This window comes from Pan paniscus, chromosome 11 (assembly GCF_029289425.2).
Source record: "Pan paniscus chromosome 11, NHGRI_mPanPan1-v2.0_pri, whole genome shotgun sequence".
In the NCBI taxonomy this organism is placed as follows: domain Eukaryota; kingdom Metazoa; phylum Chordata; class Mammalia; order Primates; family Hominidae; genus Pan; species Pan paniscus.
Genome location: NC_073260.2, coordinates 74,821,318 through 74,842,219, shown reverse-complemented (window position 1 = coordinate 74,842,219; position 20,902 = coordinate 74,821,318). Strand labels below are relative to the sequence as shown.

At 37.1% G+C, this 20,902-nt stretch overlaps 1 pseudogene; it reads right to left on the bottom strand.

Annotated features, from left to right (window-relative positions):
• Positions 1-324: 324 nt before the first annotated feature.
• LOC112440925 (small nucleolar RNA U13) lies at positions 325-434 on the bottom strand (annotated as a pseudogene).
• Positions 435-20,902: the final 20,468 nt, after the last annotated feature.

Below are 20,902 nucleotides of genomic sequence, written 5' to 3'. Positions count from 1 at the left end.
CTTTACCTGCTTGATCTATTCATTTTTAACAGAGTCATGTTGAAGTCTCTATACGTAATAGTGAATTAATCTATTTCTCTTTGAAATCTATCAGTTTTTGACCCATGTATTTTCATGTTCTGTTGTTGGATGTATATTCATTAAGGATTGTTACATTATCTTACAGAATTAACCCCCTATATTACTATGCAATACCCCATTTATTCCTGATAATTTTACTTGCTATAAAATTGGCTGTGCCTCAAATTAATATGGCTACTGTCCCTTTCTTTTTATTAGTGTTAGCATGGTATATCTTTCTCAAATCCTTTACTTTTTTTTCCACATCAAGCAGGTATGATAGTATGCCAACATTGCAAAAAGGTTTGAGAGAAGTGCATCTCACACATGAGTGTAAAAAACCCAGTCATCACGCTTATGAACCCCAAAAGGATTAAACCTTTTACTTTTATTCTATGTGTCTCGTGGGCAACATACATTTGGCTCTTGTTTTTTGATCCACTCTGGCATTCTCTTTTGATTGGTGCATCTAGACCAGTGATTATTGATATAGTTGGATTAATATCTACTATATTTGTTACTGTTTGCTATTTGCTATCCTTGTTTTTTGTTCCTATTTTTGTCTTCTACTCTTTCTGCCTTTTGTGGTTTTCAGTAAGCATTTTATATGATTATTTTTTCTCTATTTTTTTTTTTTTTAATTTTTGAGACGGGATCTAGCTCTGTCACCCAGGATGGAGTGCAGTGGTATGATCTGGCTCACTGTAGCCTTGAACTTCTGGTTCAAACAATATTCTCACCTCAGCCTCCTGAGTAACTGGAACTACAAGTGTGCACCATCATGCTCAGCTAATTTAAAAATTTTTTTTGTTGAGACAGGGTTTTGCCAGGGTTGCCCAAGCTGGTCTCGAACTTCTGGGCTCAAGCAATCCACCCACCTAGGCCTCTGAAAGTGCTGGGACTACAGGCATGAGCCACCATGCTTGACCTTCTCTCCTTTTTTTAACATATCAGTTACACTTCTGTTTTCTCACCTTTTTAATGTCTGCCCTTGAGTTTGCAATATAAATTTACTACTAATTCAAATATATTTTCAAATAACACTACACTACTTTAAGGGCAATGTACTTACCTACAGTAATGAAATCATCCTCATTACCCCCCTCACCCCTGGTATCATTGCTGTCATTCATTTCACTTACACATAAACAAATATAATCATAAGCGTATATAAGTAAGAATATGTAATCAAATACATTGTTGCTCTTATTATTTTAAATAAACTGTTATCTGTTAACTCAATTAAGAATAAAAAAGTTATTTTATCTTCACATGTTCCTTCTTTGATGCTCTTCCTGTCTTCATGACTATTCAAGCTTCTGACATATATACTTTTATTTCTCTCTACAGAACTTCTTTTTAACATTTCTTGTAAGGCAGATTTACTAGCAAAAAATTTCCTCAATTCTTGTTTGTCTAAGAAAGTCTTATTTCTTCACTTTGAAAGATAATCTTATGAAATACAGAATTCTAAGATGTTGCTTTTTTTCTCTCAACACTTTAAATATATTTCACCCCACTGTCTTCTTGCTTGCATGATTTCTGAAGAGAAGTGGGATGTAATTTTCATCTTTGCTCCTTTATAGATAAAGCAGGGTTTCCCCCCTCTGGTTTCTATCAGGATTTTTTCTTTATCTTTGATTTTCTGTAGTTTGAATATGATATAACTAGGTGTGGGATTTTTTGTGTTTGTTGTTTTGTTTTGCATTTATCTTCTTTGCAGTTCTATGATCTTCCTGGATCTGTGGTTTGATGTCTGGCATTAATTTGGAAGAAGTGTCAGTCATTATTGTTTCAAATACTTCTATTCTTGTCTCTCTTCTTTCTCCTTCTGGTATTTTCATTACACATATGTCACACCTTTTATAGTTGTCCCACACTCCATGGATATGCCGTTCTGTGTTTTAAGTAAAAGAGAGAGGATCTCTGCTTTTCAGTTTTGGAAGTTTCTATCAAGGTAACTGCAAGCTCAGAGATTCTGTCCTCAACCATGTCCAGTCTACTAAGTAAGCCCATCAAAGGCATTCTTCACTTCTGTTACAATGCTTTTGAACCATAGCATTTCTTTCCAATTTTTTCTTAAAATATCTATCTCTCTGCTCACATTGCCTATCCCTTCTTGCATGCTATCTACTTTATCCATTGGAGCCCTTAGCATATTAATTACAGTTGTTTTAAATTCCAAGTCTGGCCAACAGCAAACAGAGATTGAACAAGTAAAAACACAACAAAGAAAAGTCCAGCACCCGATGTCTTCACAGCTGAATCCTACCAACTTTTCTAAAAAATAGAGCTAGAGAGGATACTTTGAAACACATTTTATAAGGCTAACATCACCTTGATACCTAAGCCAGACAAAGGTGTCATAAGAAAACTACAGGCCAATTTCTCTGATGAATATTGGTGCAAATATCCTCAATGAAATATTAGTAAACCAAACCCAACAACACATCAAAAAGATTTTACATCATGACCAAGTAGTATTTATCTCTGGCATGCAAGGCCAGTTTAACATTGGCAAATTAATCAATATACTACATCACATTAAAAGAATGAATGATAAAAGACACATGATCATCTCAATTGATGTGGAAAAAGCATTCAGCAAAGTCTAATGTTCTTTTTTGATTAAAACTCTTAACAGTTTAGATATAGAAGAAAAGTTTCTCAACACAATAAAGGCCATTTATGAAAAACCTACAGCTCACATTATAATCAATGGGGAAAAAATGAAAGCCTTTTTCCTGGTCCAAGACAAGGATGTTCATTCTCACTTTTATTCAACATAGTATTGGAAGTACTAGCAAGAACAATCAGACAAGAAAAATAAATAAAAGGTATTCGAATAAGAAAGAAAAAAGTAAAATTACCTCTACTGCAGATGACATAATCTTATATATATTAAAAGCCCCAAAGATCCCATGAAAAACTGTTAGAACTAAAAAATAAATTCAGTAAAGTTGTAAGATACAAAATCAACATAAAAACGAGTAACATTTTTATATGCACATAATGACCTAACCAAAAGAGAAGTCAAGAAATAGTACCATTTATAATTGCATCAAAAAATACCTAGGAATAAGTTTAATAAAAAAGGTGAAAGAAATATACAATGAAAACTATAGAACACTGGTAAAATGAATTGAAAAAGACACACATAAATAAATGGAAAAATAACTTGTGCTCATAGATTGGAAGAGTCAATATTGTTAAAATGTCCATACTGCCCAAAGCAATATTCAGATTCAACACAATCCCTATCGAATCCCAATGGCAGTCTTCACAGGAATAGAAAAAATTTGTTTTAATGCTATGGAGCCATAAAAGACCCAGAATAGCCAAAATAATTTTGAGAAATAAAACGTGTGAGGCATCACATTTCTTGATTTTAAATTATATTACAAAGTTATGGTAATCAAAACAGTATGTTACTGGCATAGAAACAGACACATAGACCAATGGGACAGAAGAGAAAGCCCAGAAGTAAATTTAAACATATATAGTCAACTCATTTTTGACAAGGGCACTAAGAAGACACAATTGAGAAAGAATATTCTCTTCAATAAATGGTGTTAGGGGACGGATGCAGTGGCTCAGGCCTGTAATCTCAGCACTTAGGGAGGTTTAAGCAGGAAGATTGCTTGAGGCCAGTAGTTTGAGACCAGGCTGGGCAATTAAGTGAGAGCCCATCTCTACAAAAATTTTAAAAAGTTTAGCTGGGCATGGTGGTGTGTTCCTGTAGTCTCAGCAACTTGGGAGGCTAAGACAGGAGGATCTCTTGAGCCCAGGAGTTTGTGGTTGCAGTGAGCTATGATCACACCACTGCACTCCAGCATGGGTGAGAGAGTGAGCCCTTGTCTCTAAATGAATAAATAAATAAATAAATAAATAAAGCTGGGAATACTGGATTTTCACTTGCAAACGAATGGAACGGAACCATTCGTTATCTGACACAATACACAAAAATTGCTGAAAATGGATAAAATATCTAAACATATGACCAAAAACTATAAAAGTCTTAGAAGAGAACATAGGGGAAAAGCTCCTGGACACTGGCCTTGGAAATGTCTTTTTTCTTTTTTGGATATCTCACTAAAACTCAGGCCAGAAAAGCAAAAATTCACCAGTTTTGAGGTACCAGTTTTTTTTTGTTTGTTTCCAACCAAAGTTTTTGCAAAATACAATACAAATCTATTTTTATATCATGTCACTATCAACTTGCTACAAACGTTTATAAATGCCTAATCTTAATTTCTAATCTCATTGGAAAGTGTAAGAACTAATATCCACTACAGTTGCTTACTGTAGAAACTGGCTTCCTAAACACATGTAGTATAGGCTTTATTTCCTCCCTGCCTCACTTTTCCACTTCCCTACTGGTATTTTCTAGGATCACCTCCCAAATAAACTACTTACTCTCAAATGCTTGCTTCCACTCTGTTTCTAGGAAAATCTAAACTGAAACATTAGAAAATCCAGCTAAAGTATCAAATATAACACTAACAGGAGTGGTTAGTACTGAGTCAATAAATAAATTAGAATGTTCTCTTTTACTCAATGAAAATGAAACTCATAAGCTCTAGATGTTAAACCACTGACTACAATCTTTGAAGTTTAAAAAGAAAGAAACTAAAAACAAACGTCAGACCCATAATTTATTCCAAAGTGAGGGGAAACCTGATCTCAGGATCCTGATTATATGCTACTACCATCCATCTGGTGAAGGGTTGCCATTTTCTTTGTGAGTCATGTGATTTAATGATTTCTTTTCTAATATCACAGTAGGCCATCAAAACAATAACTATTTTTTTCCTTTGGCTTAAATAGGGGCTTCTAATTGAACATGAAATGTTTCTACATCAGTTAACATAAACAGTCTCTTCCTTTTTGTCCTAAAATGCCCTTTCTTATCCTGGTGCTTAACTATAATCCTTCAATTTTTAAAAAAAGAATGAGCCTAAGCTCCAGAGTGCAAAAATATCATCTAGTTTAGCTTGGAGTTTTTAAAGGAAGTGTACCCCGGATGAGTTATTGGTATACTGAAATTCTTCTTTTTAGTAATAATGTATATTACATAGAGAAATTCAGAAAGATTTTAGCATCATGTAATGGGAAGTATATGACTTTTGAGTTTTAATCCTGACTGCTCTGGCTTGAATTCTGATTTTGTCAGTTACCAAATATGTGATGTGTAAGTTTCTGTAATGGATTTAATGATTCTAAGTATTTCCTAGGGCTGCTGAGATGTTAATGAAATTACGATCTATTTGAAAATATCTGGCACAATTGAAGAGATAAATCAAAAATTATTTTAATGTCGAGTTTTACGCTGATTTCAACAGTTGGGAAGAAGAACATAGAAAAGGAGAAATTATATTGAGGAGTAAAAGATAGTATTTCAGTAAAGATGAGAATGATTTAGTGCTGGTGTTGTTTATTATTGTTCTACCATACGAACCTTAACAGTCCCCCTTCCTTCTTCTTCTTCAACCAAAGGAACCTGCTCAGATGGAATGTGGTATATTAATCAGTAACCTCTCTGGCTTTCTTTGATTGCGCTCTGTGGAATAAAATGAAGCTCAAAAAATGAAAGAAAAAAATCAAAATAATGTCTCCTGCATATGAGGCCACAGGACACTCAATGTAGCCATATCATAAATCATCAACAAGAAATACCAGTGAAGATCTATATCTCTAGGACAGCTTGGCTTGTTAAAAATATCTAATGCCACCATTATAGCAACTCTTTAGTTCCTCTTTTCCTTTGTTCAGTGGTAATTGTCCTTCTGCCAAACCATTCATCTCTCCCAGAGTTGTCTCCTGACTAGGAGATGTGTACAACTGGCTCTGAGTTATGGATTCTCAGCCTGGAAAACCCTTCATTGCAGTTCAGCAGTGTTTAAAGTTAAAGTGAAGAGCAACCAAAAGCATAGAAGAAAATAAATGGCCCCTAGAAAAGTCGGTTGAATAAAAAATGGATGTTGATGAAAATATTTTCACTTCCTCCTGTGTTTGATAAAGAATAAATAATGAAAGGACTAGTTTTAGAGAATACTCATAAAAATATGACAACAGTGATGAAAAGGCCATGAGCTTGACAATTTTTTTTGTTTTAAAATGTTAATATCTTTTTTTATTATTATACTGTAAGTTCTAGGGTACATGTGCACAACGTGCAGGTTTGTTACATAGGTATACATGTGCCACGTTGGTGTGCTGCACCCATCAACTCATCATTTACATTAGGTATTTCTCCTAATGCTATCCCTCTCCTAGCCCCACACCACCCAACAGGCCCCGGTGTGTGGTGTTCCCTGCCCTGTGTCCAAGTGTTCTCATTGTTCAATTCCCACCTATGAGTGAGAACACAGCATGACAATTTTAAGAGCTCAAATGTAGTTTATCGCAGCCTTCTGCAATCATAAATAGGTCACAACGGAACCTTCATAATATAGTTTAAAGCCAATGAATTAACATGATTATGTTTTCAGTTTTACCAGCTAAAATCAGTGTCCTAAAAAACAATATACAAGCTACAAAAATGGTCAGTATTTGATACACCCACTAGGACTACTCATAGCTGGGAGGCTGTACTGAAACTTTAAATGTTTTAGTCCTTCTCAAGTTGGCAGTTAAATCTCCCACTGGAGATCTGTTTATGCACAAAAGAGATTAAGAGATTTAGCTCAGAATTTGAGGGGGAAAAATAGAACAAAATGCAAAGGCTCAGCCCAAAGGAATACTATGAGTGAATAAAAATAAAACAAGTAGCATTAATATTCTGATTTTCCTTCCTATACTACTTATGGATCCCTTAGAAATAGAATACACAAAGAAACATTCTGATAACGTGAAGAATTTGATGTTAGCTTACAAAAGGAAAAAAATAAAAAAGCAGAGAACAGGAAGCATTACACGAGGATTAGGGGCAGTAGGTATAATAAATATCTTCCCTGATGAGGTGTGCAATCAAGCCTTTTTCTCGATTTGTAACTACAAAAGCAAGATGGATTTTCTGACTCTCGTTCACAGCAGTTTGTGATACAAAGATAAAACTCAACTTTTCAGGGACTAGAACACGTGCAGTTTAACTAAAGCTACCACTTTGTCTTCCACAGGACCGAGGCGGCATCAATAGAAAGCAAAGCAATACTCTGTGGATCCGAAGCATTCAAGTTCTGTTTAAAATTCATATAGCAGCTCTTGAATTCTTGACCATTTAAGTGGTCCCATTCAAATTCTCTTTTCCTGTCTGGTTGAATCCACTTAAACTGATAGCCAGTGCAGTTAATCATCTCAAGTCAGTACCTGCACTCTTAAAGGGGCGTGACCCAACATGATTTAATGCTTCCTCTTGGCCTCATCTCTTCTTTCTTTAACGGTCACTCCTGGCCTGGTAGTTGGAAGTCCAGAGAGAATCCCTTCTGTCCCTTGAGGACAATAACAGCACTGAGCCTTGTTAACAGCAGCTTGCAATCAGTCATTCCCAGTCTGCTCTGGAATACTGGGGGACCAAATTCAACCAACCAAAAACTAGAAAGCCCTGCTTGGGTGGCAGGTGTGAAAGTTAGCTCTTCAATTTTGCACATCACTGAATTCTCTTTAATACAAATGAAGAGTAACAAATGCATTAATTTCATGCCACAAGTTTGAATTTGCTTTCTGGTGCTGACAATGCAGCGGTTTCCAACACCATATACAATCTCTTATCTTACAGGCTATATTTTTTTAGCATATCTTAGATACAGTGACATTTACACAGAGGTAAGACTTTAGAGAGGTTCAATTCATGCAGGTAGGAAACAAAGCCCATGCTTGAGCGGTTTGCTTTTTAACTCATAGTCCACAGTTATTCCTGGAGCCTCTGCTCAGTTCTCAACTGAGATCTGCAAAACTGTTGATGCTTTTGCCTGCCGGATGTGTCCTTTTTACTTCCAACAGGAATCCGTTGTTAACAGTCCTGGGAACATGAAGCCAGAACCCCATAGACCTTTTCTCTAGTTTCTTTTGTCACATACTGCTCTATAATTCGGAGAATCTGGTCATGTGCAGCACATTTAGCCAGGGCAGATGTTTCTTGCCAGAATTCCCAAGGTTAAGATTTAAGAAGATTTGGTTCAGCCCCTTAACATTTATCTCCTCACATTTAGTCACTGAGTTTGGCAGAAACATCTTTTCCAAGTGTTCAAAGGAAAAATAAAGATACAGCTGAAAGCTCAATGCTTCCAATACTAATCATTCATTCATTTTACCTCTTGTAAACTTCTACACCCAAAGTGCTAAACTAGATACTCTGATAATTAAAATAAAGACACACCAACCTTTGTCATAGACAAGTGAAATAAATGATTGAGGGGATGACAATAGGGACAACAAACCATCCTACATGAAAAAAATGCCAAGACAGTAGAAGATTGTGGCTTCAAATGATTAACAGTTAGAGAAAGACTGAGGTCTCTGTGACTAGTCAAGAGACACTTATGAGAAAAGGTGAGACTGCGAGTAGGGAGGATTTTTCAGTTGGCGGTGCTTAGAGAAAAGAATGAAGTCCTGGTGACCATTAAGAGTTTTGGACTTGGATAAATCCGGGTCAAGTTCTAGCTAAGCCACATCCTAGTTGTCATTTTAAATAAATTGCTCAACCTCCCTAAGCTTTAGTTTCTTAATCTGTAAAATGAAAATCATAATATAAATTGTATAGTATTGGTATGAGAAATAAAAGATGAAGCATAAATGTTAGCCAGTGTTATATAAGTGCTAGCTAAAGATGCAAGAGCAGGGATGCATGAGACCTAAACAAAAGCCATTTGTCAGCCTGATGGGGTCAGAGACAACAATGCTGAGAGGTGATCTTGAAAATTTACGTCAAGGCCAATTAAAAGTGAGCCTCAGATATCCAGCCAAGGAATTTATATTTGGAGATAGGAACTCATGAGGAGTTATAATTATGTGGGAAATATGATAAAATAAATGTTTTTGAAGTCAGGCTAGAGGGATGAAAAATGGTAGCCAAACTTTTTGACACCTTACTCTGTGCCAGGCACTGTATTAAGTGCTATAAGTGCTATCTGATTTAATGATGCTACAGAGGAAGATCAGAGAATGGCTGAATCATTACGGAAAGCTAAGGGGCAATGGGAGGAATATAGCAGTAAGGGGGTGAGAAGCTCAATAGGCATGATGGCTATAGAGGAAGAGAGATGGAGAAATATGGTAGATACCTGGAATGGGGACAGATGAGAGAGAAGGGTCTTATGTGGCTGATACCCTAAAGCTAGAGAACATGATTCCTTAATTGAAATGAAAGCAATAGAAAGCAGATGTTGTGCCTAAGAGAACCTCCTGCTGACTCTCCTTTTTTTTTCTGTCTTGATTTAGTTCTTCAGCCTCCTCTACTCCAGCTTTTCACTTGTCTTTTTTTGTGTCGTTCGAAAGGATTCAGTTGAGTCCCTTGCATTTTTTTTTTTTTTTTGACAATGTGCATGTCCCAAGGCCCACTGCTTTCTTTTTTTCTTTTAGTTGTTGGTTTCCACCACTCATCCTCCAAAGTGATGTAATTGATCTTTTGATTCTGGAGTTTGCACTACATCTTCAGGTCCAAGTTTTACAAAGTACGTGTGAAAAACCCCCCAAAGGCAAAAATACCTCAGAATTCACATAGGACCCACTGGGAAAACCATTAATATGATTTCTAACTTCCAAGAATAAGAATTAAAAACCGATAATACAGGTTAGAAAAAGAGTAAGAAAAAAATGTTTTTGAGCTGAGAAACGCTCTGGGCTTTTCATTCCACAAGAATCCTTTCATAGAAAAGTCATAAAGTAGTGAAAATAGAGGTTTGTTCCTGGTTACATGGTAAGTGATAAGATGAGTCATAATTTTAATGAACATGTGGCACACCCATTAATTATCCTTGGATGTGAATGTGACCAGGTGGGTTTGCCATAGCTTGACGGTAGATAATTTCAATCACTGCTCTCCCGTCCTTGTAACTACAGTTCTCAAGAATCTAAATGACCCATACTAGATAAAATTCATTTCGTGTTTTAAAAAAACTTCACCTGCATATTTAAAACACTTAGATTTAAAGCCATACAGAGAAAATTACAGAGTACCGCTCAGTAAAATATGGGATTGAAGTATAGTAATGGAGAAAGTGGGGAGAAAAACAACTGGGAATTCAGAGCTACAGAAGTTAAAACTATCAGTGGAAACTCATGTTGTCATGGAAACCTGATGCAATTGAGGGGCCAAGAAAGCCACTGCTTAGCGATAGCACACGGAAAGGTTCAGATGCTATTCAGAACAACTGGAATTGTCTGGGCAGATGACTCTCCCAGAAATCAGTAACTGAGTTAGCGAGGCTCTAAAATTTACAAATAAGAGATCTGAATAATGAAAGTAAAGAAATGAGAATTTAGGTAGTCCCAACTAGGAAAAAAAAATAATAAATACCTTGGCACATGTAGTACTAAGTGGAAAAGAAACAGGTGAAAAAACCCACCTAGGACCAGTGATAAAAAATTAAGGATAACACATAATCTATATGGAAAAGGGAAAATGGCAAAATCAGTAAGGAACATGCTGTCACTGTAGTATTAAATACACTACAGTGTGTACATTATTAATATATTTATCTCCCCAAAAGAATGTGAGCTTCTTTAGAAAGGGACTGGACATGTTTATCTTTACAACCCGTGGGGCCAGCTTGGAGCACCCAACCAATATTTGGTGAATGGTAATAATCCTACTATTTATTTTAAAATGGACAGTGATACAGTCACAGTAGCAAGTATATAGCTTATTTCACCCAGTCCTCACCACATCACTGATACCATATCACCATTTTTCAGGGGAGGCAATTCGAATCTCAGAAAGGTTAAGTAACTTGTCAATGGTCACAGAGCTAGGAAAGAGCCAAATGGGGATTCAAACCCAGGTTTATTGACCTCAAAGCCCATGTTCTTTACAATATGCTCCAATGAATAAATAAAAAAGAAGACACTTAAAAAGTGAACTGGGGAAGTTAGGCTAATAGGTACAGTGCTGTCATCATTAGGTTTAGAATTGAAAGGGAACCTAAAGACTCTGTCGGACCCTTTATTTCATGGATGAGGAGACTGAATTTCAGGGAGGCAGGGCAGTTTGGTCTCTAAAGTCGCATTTTGTGTCTTAAACACGCCAGTTCTGCTTCCAAAGAATTGCTCCCTGAGTCGGGCTCAGATACATTCTTCTAGTCTTTATGTGAAGGACTAGAAATCACGGGTTTATGAGTGAGAAGAAAAATGAGAACACGTTGAAGCCGGCCTCATACAGTCAGTACAAAGCACATTATGGAGATCTGTGCAAACACAAGACTATTTTTTACTTCTAGCAGTCTAACTCCTCATGATGACAGCATGCTTCTTTGCTGTTTTTGCTTGCTTCAATTCACTTTTAAAACCAAAGCTGATCTTTTTCTATTAAACTCTCTGATTTCCTCCTGTTCATTTAAATAGAATTTCTCTAGAAGTAAGTGTCAAAAGTGTAGTGTGTTTTCCTGAATAAACAAAAGTAAAATAACTTTCAAAAATTTAAGGCAATCCACTTGTTTCTCCAGTGAAGAAAATGATGGTGCTTTTGTTCCATTGCTAGAGATGTAGGCGTCCCCTAAGAAACTTACCACTCTCCAGGGCTCTCTCATTTGTTGAGGGCTCATGAAGGTCACATTTATGAACTGATGCAGAGAGTAAAGGTGGCAGCTGACAAATCCTATCTTGGTCTCTCACTGTAACCTGCTCTCCACTACCTTCGGCATATTTTCCAACTAGAAAAAACCTATTTATAGAATTCTCCTCATGGGAAATAAAAGATTTTTAAGAAGAAAGCCTGTCCTTCAGGCTTATGGGCATCTAAATTTAATAGATTGATTAAGGTTCCATAACCTTGGGCTTTAGGGCATCCCACAGCCCTCTGCATTGCCCATGGCTAAATCAGCAGAACTGAATAACAGGATACTTACTGGGATTTTTGTGCTGATTGTTGGGGCTCTACTGTTGGTAGCTCCATTATTTACTCCCTTCCCTCACCCACTATGCTCTCCGGGGAGCTCTAAAGTCAGCTTCTAGGAGCAGAACCAGGAAGGACCCAAGAGTTTTTCCCAAAATAATGACACTAGCACTGAATAAAACTGACCTAATAGAGCTCTTTGGAGAGACAGTTTGAAAAATTTGTAAATTCCAGCCATTCCTAAAAAATGATCTTGCTACCATGCATTTCACAGCATACAACCCTCAGTGAAATGCCGTAAACCCCCATTATAAAACATCTTGCCATCGAAGGGGTTATGCCGCAGACGAGGCCACACAAGGCAATACTTGAAGTGACTTGGAGAATAAAGATTTTGGATGGATGAAAGCAGAGAAGGAGATGCTAAAAGTGAAATAGAGAAGCTCTCTAGGTAATTCTGTAAGCTCCAATATTTACTAAACATCAGCCATAGTCCAGGTACTGTGCTATGTCTGGGCTTAGTGCCAACATACATAACACAGACTCTCCCTGGGGGTGCTCAGGGCTGAAAACTAGCTCTTTTTTCTCAAATGAATTTTTGATAATGAATAAAATAGCATATATTAAGTAACTCAGAAAGTTGATAACATAAAACTTTGTTTAACAAGTACAGTCATGGGAATCTGCTTTTCTCCCTATTTATAACTCCACTTCACAGTTTTTCAAATGATATCACTTTTTAAATATCACCTTGGATATTTAAAAAGGAATTTCTGAAGTCCCAACAAATTATTCCATTCTTAAGTTATGAGTTTTATGAGAAAAATATATACAGACATACTTCCTAGATAGAGTGGGTTCAGTTCCAGACCACTGAAATAATGTGAAAATCTCACAATACAGTGAGTCACACAAGTTTCTTTGGTTTCCTGGTGCATAAAAAAGTTATGTTTACACCATGCTGTAGTCTATTAAGTGTGCAATAGTGTTATGTCTTTAAAAACCATGTACACACATTAATTTCAAAATATTGCTAAAAAGTGCTAACAGTTATCTAAGCCTCCAGTGAGTCATAATCTTTTTGCTGTAGAGGGTCTTGCCTCTATGCTGATGGTCGTTGACTGATCAGGGTGGTGGTCGCCAAAGATTAGAGAGGCTGTGGAAATTTTTTAAAATAAGACAACAATGAAATTTGCTGCATCAGTTGATTTGTCCTTTCATGAAAGATTTTTCTATAGCATGTAATGTTGTTTGACAGCATTTTACCCAATTTTAATTCTCTATCAAAATTGGAATCAAACTCCTCAAACCCTGTCACTGTTTTCTCAACTAAGTTTATGTAATATTCTAAATCCTTTGTTGTAATTTCAGCAGTGTTCACAGCATCTCTACCAGGAATAGTTTCTATCTCAAGAAACCGCTTTCTTTGTTCATCCATAAAAAGCAACTCAATGTGTTTGAGTTTTCTCAGGAGATTGCAGCAATTCAGGTGCATTTTCAGGCTCCACTTGTAGTTCTAGTTCTTTTGTTATTTCTAGCATAATTTTAGTTACTTTCTCCACTAAAATCTTGAATCCCCAAAGTCATTCACGAGGGTTGGAATCAGCTTCCTCCAAACTCCTATTAATGTTGCTGTTTTCATCTCCTCCTATGAATCACAAATGATCTTAATGGCATCTAGAATAGTGAATCCTTTCAAAAAGGTTTTAAATTTACATTGCCCAGATGCACTGGAGGGATCACAGTCTATGGCAGCTATAGCCTCACAAGATACGTTCCTTAAAAAAATAAGACTTGGAAGGAGGAATTACTCCTTGACCCATGGACTGCAGATTGATGTGTTAGCAGGTGTGAAAACAATATTAATCTCCTTCTAAATCTCCATCAGGGTTCTTGAGTGACCAGATCATTGACAGTGAGCAATATTTTGAGACAAGTCTTTTTTGGGGGGCAGTGCATCTCAACAGTGGGCTTAAAATATTCAGTAAACCATGCTATAAACAGATGTGCTGCCATCCAGGCTTTGTTGTTCCATTTATAGAGCACAGGCAGAGTATCTTTAGCATAATTCTTAAGGATCCTAGAATTTGGGGAATGGTAAATGAGCATTGCCTTCAACTTAAAGTCATCAGCTGCATTAGCCGCTAACAAGAGAGTCAGCCTGTCCTTTGAAGATTTGAGGCCACACATTGACTTCTCTTTTTTTACCTATGAAAGGCCCAGATGACATCTTCTTCCAATAAAAGGCTGTTTCATATACATTGAAAATCTGTTGTTTAGTGCAGCCACATTCATCAGTGAACTTAGCCATATCTTCTGGAGAATTTTCTGTAATTTCTATTAATACATTAGCACTTCCTGCTTTACCTTGCATGTTTATGTTAAGGAGACAGCTTCTTTCTGTAAAGTTTATAAACCAACTTTTTCTAGCTTCCAACTTTTCTTCTGCAGCGTCCTCACCTCTATCAACCTTCTTATAATAGAATTGAAGAGAGTTGGTGAATTGCTGTGGATTAGGTTTTGGCTTAGGGGAATGCTGTGGCTGGTTTGATCTTCTATGCAGACCACTAAAATGTTCTCCCTATCAGCAGTAAGGCTGTTTTGCTTTCTTATCATTTGTTCACTGGAGTAGCGTTTTTAATTTCCTTCAAGAACTTTTTTTTTTTTTTTTTTTTGCATTCACAACTTGGCTAAGTGTTTGGTGCAAAAGGCCTAACTTTTAACCTGTTTTGACTTTAGACATGTCTTCCTCACTAAGCTTAATTACTTCTAGCCTTTGATTTAAAGTGAGAGACATGTGACCCTTTCTTTCACTTGCTGACTTGTTGGCTATTGTAGGGTTCATAACAGACGTAATTCAACTGACCTATAGTTGTCTCTCAGGGGAATAGAGAGGCCCAGGAAGAGGAGAGAGATGGGGCAACAGCCAGTCAGTGGAGCAGTCAGGACACACACATTTGTTAATTAAGTTCACTGTCTTATGTGGGTGTGGTTCATGGAGCCCCAAAACAATTACAGTAGTAACATCAAAGGTCACTAATTACAGATCACCATAACAGATGTAATAATAATAATGAAGTTAGAAATATTGTGAGTATTATCAGAATGGGGCATAGAGAAATGAAGTGAGCATATACTGTTAGAAAAATGATGCTCATAGAGTTGCTTGGAGCAGGGTTGCCCTAAAACTCAAAGTTGTTAAAACATGTGATGTGAAGTGCAATAAAGTGAAGCACAATAAAATGAGATATTCCTGTACATCTGTATCTATAGCTATATCTAGAAAGACAGACAGACAGAGACAGAGAGGGAGGCAAGTGTTTCTATACATTGTATAGAGGCAAAACATTTTTTAAAGACTAGTTTTTTTAAGAGTTCAGATTTTATGGTTAAAGAATAGAAGGTGGAAATGGGATGACTTTTTGACATTCCCCATTTTGTACAAGAAAGGAAGGATTATGCCGACCTCAAGAGGAAAGCTCTTCATTGCAAAAAGCCTCTTGCTTTTCTCTCTACAAGTTCAGCTTCAGCTTCAATAGAGCTTAAACCGTACATATGACAAATAGAGCTCAAGCAATTAAATAATTACTGTGTCTGCAAGCTCTACAGACAAGAGATGGAATGCTAGGCATCAACAAAAACTAAGTCAGAATAAAAACTGCTTTCACTGAAATTATAAGATGCATCCTGTTTCTTGTCATTCTGTCCCAGCTAAAGAAGAGACTCTCACTAATCTCAAAGAGAAAGCAAAATGAATGACACTCATGGTGTCCAGGCCTCACCAGAGCGTCTTAAGAATGAGCAAGAAAGCCAGTTCATGGAGAAATTAAGCCTCCTCTTTACAGCCTCTGAAAAGGAACTACTAATGTTCTTTCTCTCTCTGACACACTTGTTCTGTTCTTGAGGGTTCATTTCAATCCTTACTGCTATTGTCATTATTTTTGTTCTTTGCCAAGAAAGTTGGATGAGTTAAAAGTCATTTTGGATTGAAGTTAAAGATCTGTTCTACTCCAAATTTTACCTCACTGTCTCGTGTTATATTTTCTCTGTAGAAAGGTGTAAGTGGTGAACCTAATAAGAACATTATTAGAAGTACTACAGTAATGCTTTTTATTTTAAATGAACATCAACTTTAAAAGTCTAGAGTGGCATTTGTTAAGTGTGGCAATTAGACTGTTGACATTAGAAGAATATGAGGATTTTTTATAATAGCCTTATTGAGATATAATTTACATACCATAAATTTCACTCGTTTAAAGTGTACAATTCAATGGTTGTTAGTATTTCCGCAGTTAGGCAACCATCAATACAATCAATTTTGGAACATTTTCACCATCCTCAAAAGAACTCCCCCTACCCATTAGGGGTCACTCTCTATATCCCCCCAACCCCCTTAGCTCTAGGCAACTACTGATCTACTTTCTTTTCTATGAATTTACTTATTGGGGACATTTAACATAAACACAATCATAATATATTTGGTGTTTTGTGACTGGGTTCTTTCACTTAGCAGAATGTTCTCATGGTTTATCTATGTTGTAGCATGTATCAATACTGCATTTCTTCTTATTACTGAATAATATTCCATTGTATGGATGTACCACATGTATTATTCACTTATCAGTTGACAGACATTTGGATTGTTTTCAACTTGGGGGCTATCATGCATAATGCTGCTATGAACATTTGTGTGCGAGATTTTTGTGGAGACATATTTTCAAATCTCTTGAGTATATACTTAGGAATCGAATTCCTGGATCATATGGTAACTCTATGTTTAACATTTTGAGGAATATCCAGACTGTTTCTAATGTGGCTGTACCATTGGGTATCCCCACCAGCAGTGTGTGAGGATTCTAATTCCTCCACATCCTTACCAACGCTTGTTATTATCTTTTTCAATATAGCCAGCCTAGTGGGTCTGAAGTGGTACCTCACTGTGGTTTGGTTTGCATTTTCCTGATGGTTGGGATTATTGCTAAAATGTATATTCTTGGGGCACAACCTGACTCTGAATTATAATCTATGAGTCTGCACTTTACTGAGACTCATATATCAGTTATCTGTTTTACATAATAAATATTTATTATTTCTTACAGTTCCTATGGGTCACATATTTGGGAGAGGCTCACTTGAGGTGTTTCTGGTTTGCTCTTTCATAAGGTTAGATTAGACATCAGTCAGGGCTGCAAAAATTTAAAGACTTGACTTGGACAGGATGCAAAGTCTGCTTCATGAGCATGTAACTTGTGCAGTCGCCTAAGGCACCATGCTCAGAAAGGCCCTGCATGAAATTTAATACTCTATTATTGCCATCTTGAAATTCGTAATAACTTTATATCTTTGAACTTGTGCTTTTGTGTTAGTTTACTTTGTACTACTATAAAGGAATACCCGAGACTGGATAATTTATAAAGAAGAGTTTTACTTGCCTCATAGTTCTGCAGGCTGTAAAGCAAGGTATCAGCATCTGCTCAGCTTCTGATGAGGCCTCAGGAAGTTTACAATCATGGCAGAAGGTGAAGGGGGAGCCAGTGTGTCATACAGTGAGAGAGGGAGCAATAGAGGGGAGAGGTGGCATGCATTTTTTTTTTTTTTTTTTTTTTTGAGACAGAGTTTCACTCTTGTTCCCCAGGCTGGAGTGCAGTGGTGCGATGATCTCGGCTCACTGCAATCTTCGCCTCCAGGGTTCAAGCAATTCTCCTGCCTCATACTCTGAAGTAGCTGGGATTACAGGCGCCTGCTACCACCCCTGGCTAATTTTTTATATTTTTAGTAGAGACAGGATTTCATTATGTTGGGCAGGCTGGTCTCGAACTCCTGACCTCAGGTGATCCACTCACCTCGGCCTCCCAAAGGGCTAAGATTACAGGCGTGAGCCATGGCGCCCAGCCGTGACATGCATTTTTAAACAACTAGATCTCATGTGAACTCAAGAATGAGAACTCACTCATTACTGCAAGGAGGGCCCCAAGCCATTCATGAAGAATCTGCCCCCATGACCTACACACCTGCCACTAGGCCCCACCTCCAACGTTGGGGATCACATTTCGACAGGAGATTTGGAGGGGTCACACATCCAAACCATGTCAACTTCAGAAATAAATTTCAATGAGACAAGAAAGCATTTGTTTACAAAGGACACACGTGCAATATGTATGTCTGCTGTTCCTTGCTGCCACTTTTACATATAGTAATTGTGATATCCCATGAATATGAAATTCCAGTGGACCCATGACATGTGGGAGTTCAGAGGGACTCAAAGCAAATACAAGGCTAATTATATTATGTTTATGACTGAGTAAGTGGGGGTATTGACAATTCATAGAGGCCACCCTTTCTGTTAGAACCAGAGCTAGCTAGGGCCAGGCACAGTGGCTCATGCTTGTAATCCCAGCACTTTGGGAGGCTGAAGCTGGCAGATCTCTTGAGGTCAGGAGTTCGAGACCAGACTGGCCAACACAGTGAAACCTCGTCTCTACTAAAAACATAAAGATTAGCTGGGCATGGTGGTGGGAGCCTGTAATCCCAGCTACTCAAGAGGCTAAGGCAGGGGAATTGCTTGAACCCGGGAGGCAGAGGTTGCAGTGACATGAGATCACACCACTGCATTCCAGCCTGGCGACAGAGCGAGACTCCGTCTAAAAAAAAAAAAGAGCCAGAGCTTGCTATGAATACAGAAAAAAGGCAATGGTGTTCTAGGAAGCTAAATGACCAAGAAACCCTATCATGTCCCTTCTTACCCAGCTTACTTCCCTGTTTTAGCCAACCACTAATGCTTAAAATGTGCATAGAGGGAAAGGGTAAGACGGGACGACTATAGTTTATTTTCAGTCTTTTCTTACTCATCAGTAAGCTGACAGTAGAGAATGTTGGTTGAATGTGTGCTTAACAAGCAGAAAAAACAAACATCCAGCTGAGTTAGTTTTAAGCAGTATTTCCAATGTTTTGGTAAGAGTAAAAGGCATAGGCACGTAAGAGCTATGAAATGGGAATTGTGTAATTTTGGTGTTTTCACATCTGAGTTAAATGCTCTCATATTTGTATTTTAAAACTGACATTGTGCAATATCATAACAAATGGTGAAATTCCTGATAATAATTTAAAAATTTAATTTTTCTTTACTTAGAAAGACATTAAGTGCAAAAGAAAAAAACACTATGGTAGGCAGAATTCTAAGCTGGCCCCGCGATCCATCTCCTCTGTTATGCCCCATATAATACCCTCCCCTTAAGTGTGGCCAAGATCTCTGACTTGCTTCTAACCAATAGAATATGGCAAAGATGATGAGCTGTCACCCTCATTATTGGATATATATGTATATTATGTATATAATATGCCATAAATATAACACATGTATATGTACAAACATAAAAACACCTGTGTTATATTTATGGCATATATAATCTAATATTATATTATAGACTATAATGTAATATAGTCTAGCTGGCATGCACTAGAGATTTCCTCCCCTTGGTTTGAAGAAGCAAACATTTTAATGGAAGAAAGCTGAAACAACTGCATGGCTTCAGCATGCCAAAATCTATCAATAGTCCTCCTACAACTTGTGATGTGGTCCTTATTACAAGTTGAAAACCTCATTTTAGAGGTGCTTTCCTAGGACCATTTATGGTGCCAACCATCTTAGGTTGGTTTCCAGGAAAGACTCTATGGGTAATCTGTCTATAGGAGATTTACTTGGGAATCCTCTTAGAAACAATCCCTGTAAACAGTGAGGGAATCAGGACTGAACAGAAGGAGAAGTTGAAAAGCAATGTAGTTGCAAATGTGACCTGAGCCACAACCATGGGAAGCCCTGGTGCTGAGATGGGCCTTTCCAGCTGTCCTGAATTGAAACAAGGACTCAGACCTCTGTGGCCTTGCCTAGACCAGTCACTGGATGTGGGCTGCCTCTGGACTGGGGGTCTAACCTTAGGTGAAGTGACTCTCTTTGGAAGGGCAACTCTTAGAGGAGGACTCAGCTGTAAGCTTTCAGCAGCCGGCATTTCTGCTTAGCTGGGAGAATAAGTACATCAGCCCTCAAAAGGAAATCTGGCTCATGAATCACATCAACTATAACCAATTCATGTGTAAATTGTAGCGTGAGGGCCCTGTAACATGGGAATGAATAAGACAGCAAGATTACCTAGAGCATAGTTGCACTGCAGAATCAGTTCATACTAACATGTGTATTATAACAATGCAGAGAAATTTTACAAAGAGTTTCAGAGCAGGCATTCTTATAAAAAGAGCATGACAGTAGTTCTCAGGACACAAGCAATGATACCCAACAAAATCATCTAAAAATGCCTTCAGAATACTCTTATAGCAGAAAACACACCAGTCTTTAATAAAGTCTAGCGAAGGTAAGAATAATGTGTTATCCACCTAATACATATATACTGAGCAGAGCACTTGGGGTGAATAGCATGAGGGTTATCAATGTTAGTTTTTGAGGATAAATTTATTAATTCATTTAAAAAGTTAACATTTGACATACCTGCCATGTCAGCATTTGAAATTTTCTCTCCACCAAGGAATATATCTAGAAAATAAATATATTGCAAAGATTTATAGTGTTTACATGGGAGGGACAACATATGTAACGTAAGTAATGACGATTGTTGTAGTCATTACATGCTTCACAAATTTGTATTCAGTTTTGTAAAAGAATAAAGCAGTCATATTTTATTTAACATGAAAGTAATACAAAGAAAAAATACACATTTATAAGTGGTGGGGTGTGAGGAGATGGTTCTAAAACAGAAAAAAAAGTGAATGGTTAGGACAATGTTTATCAATATATGTTCAATAAATTATAGTGAATTAATAAAATAAATGTATTCTGTTTAT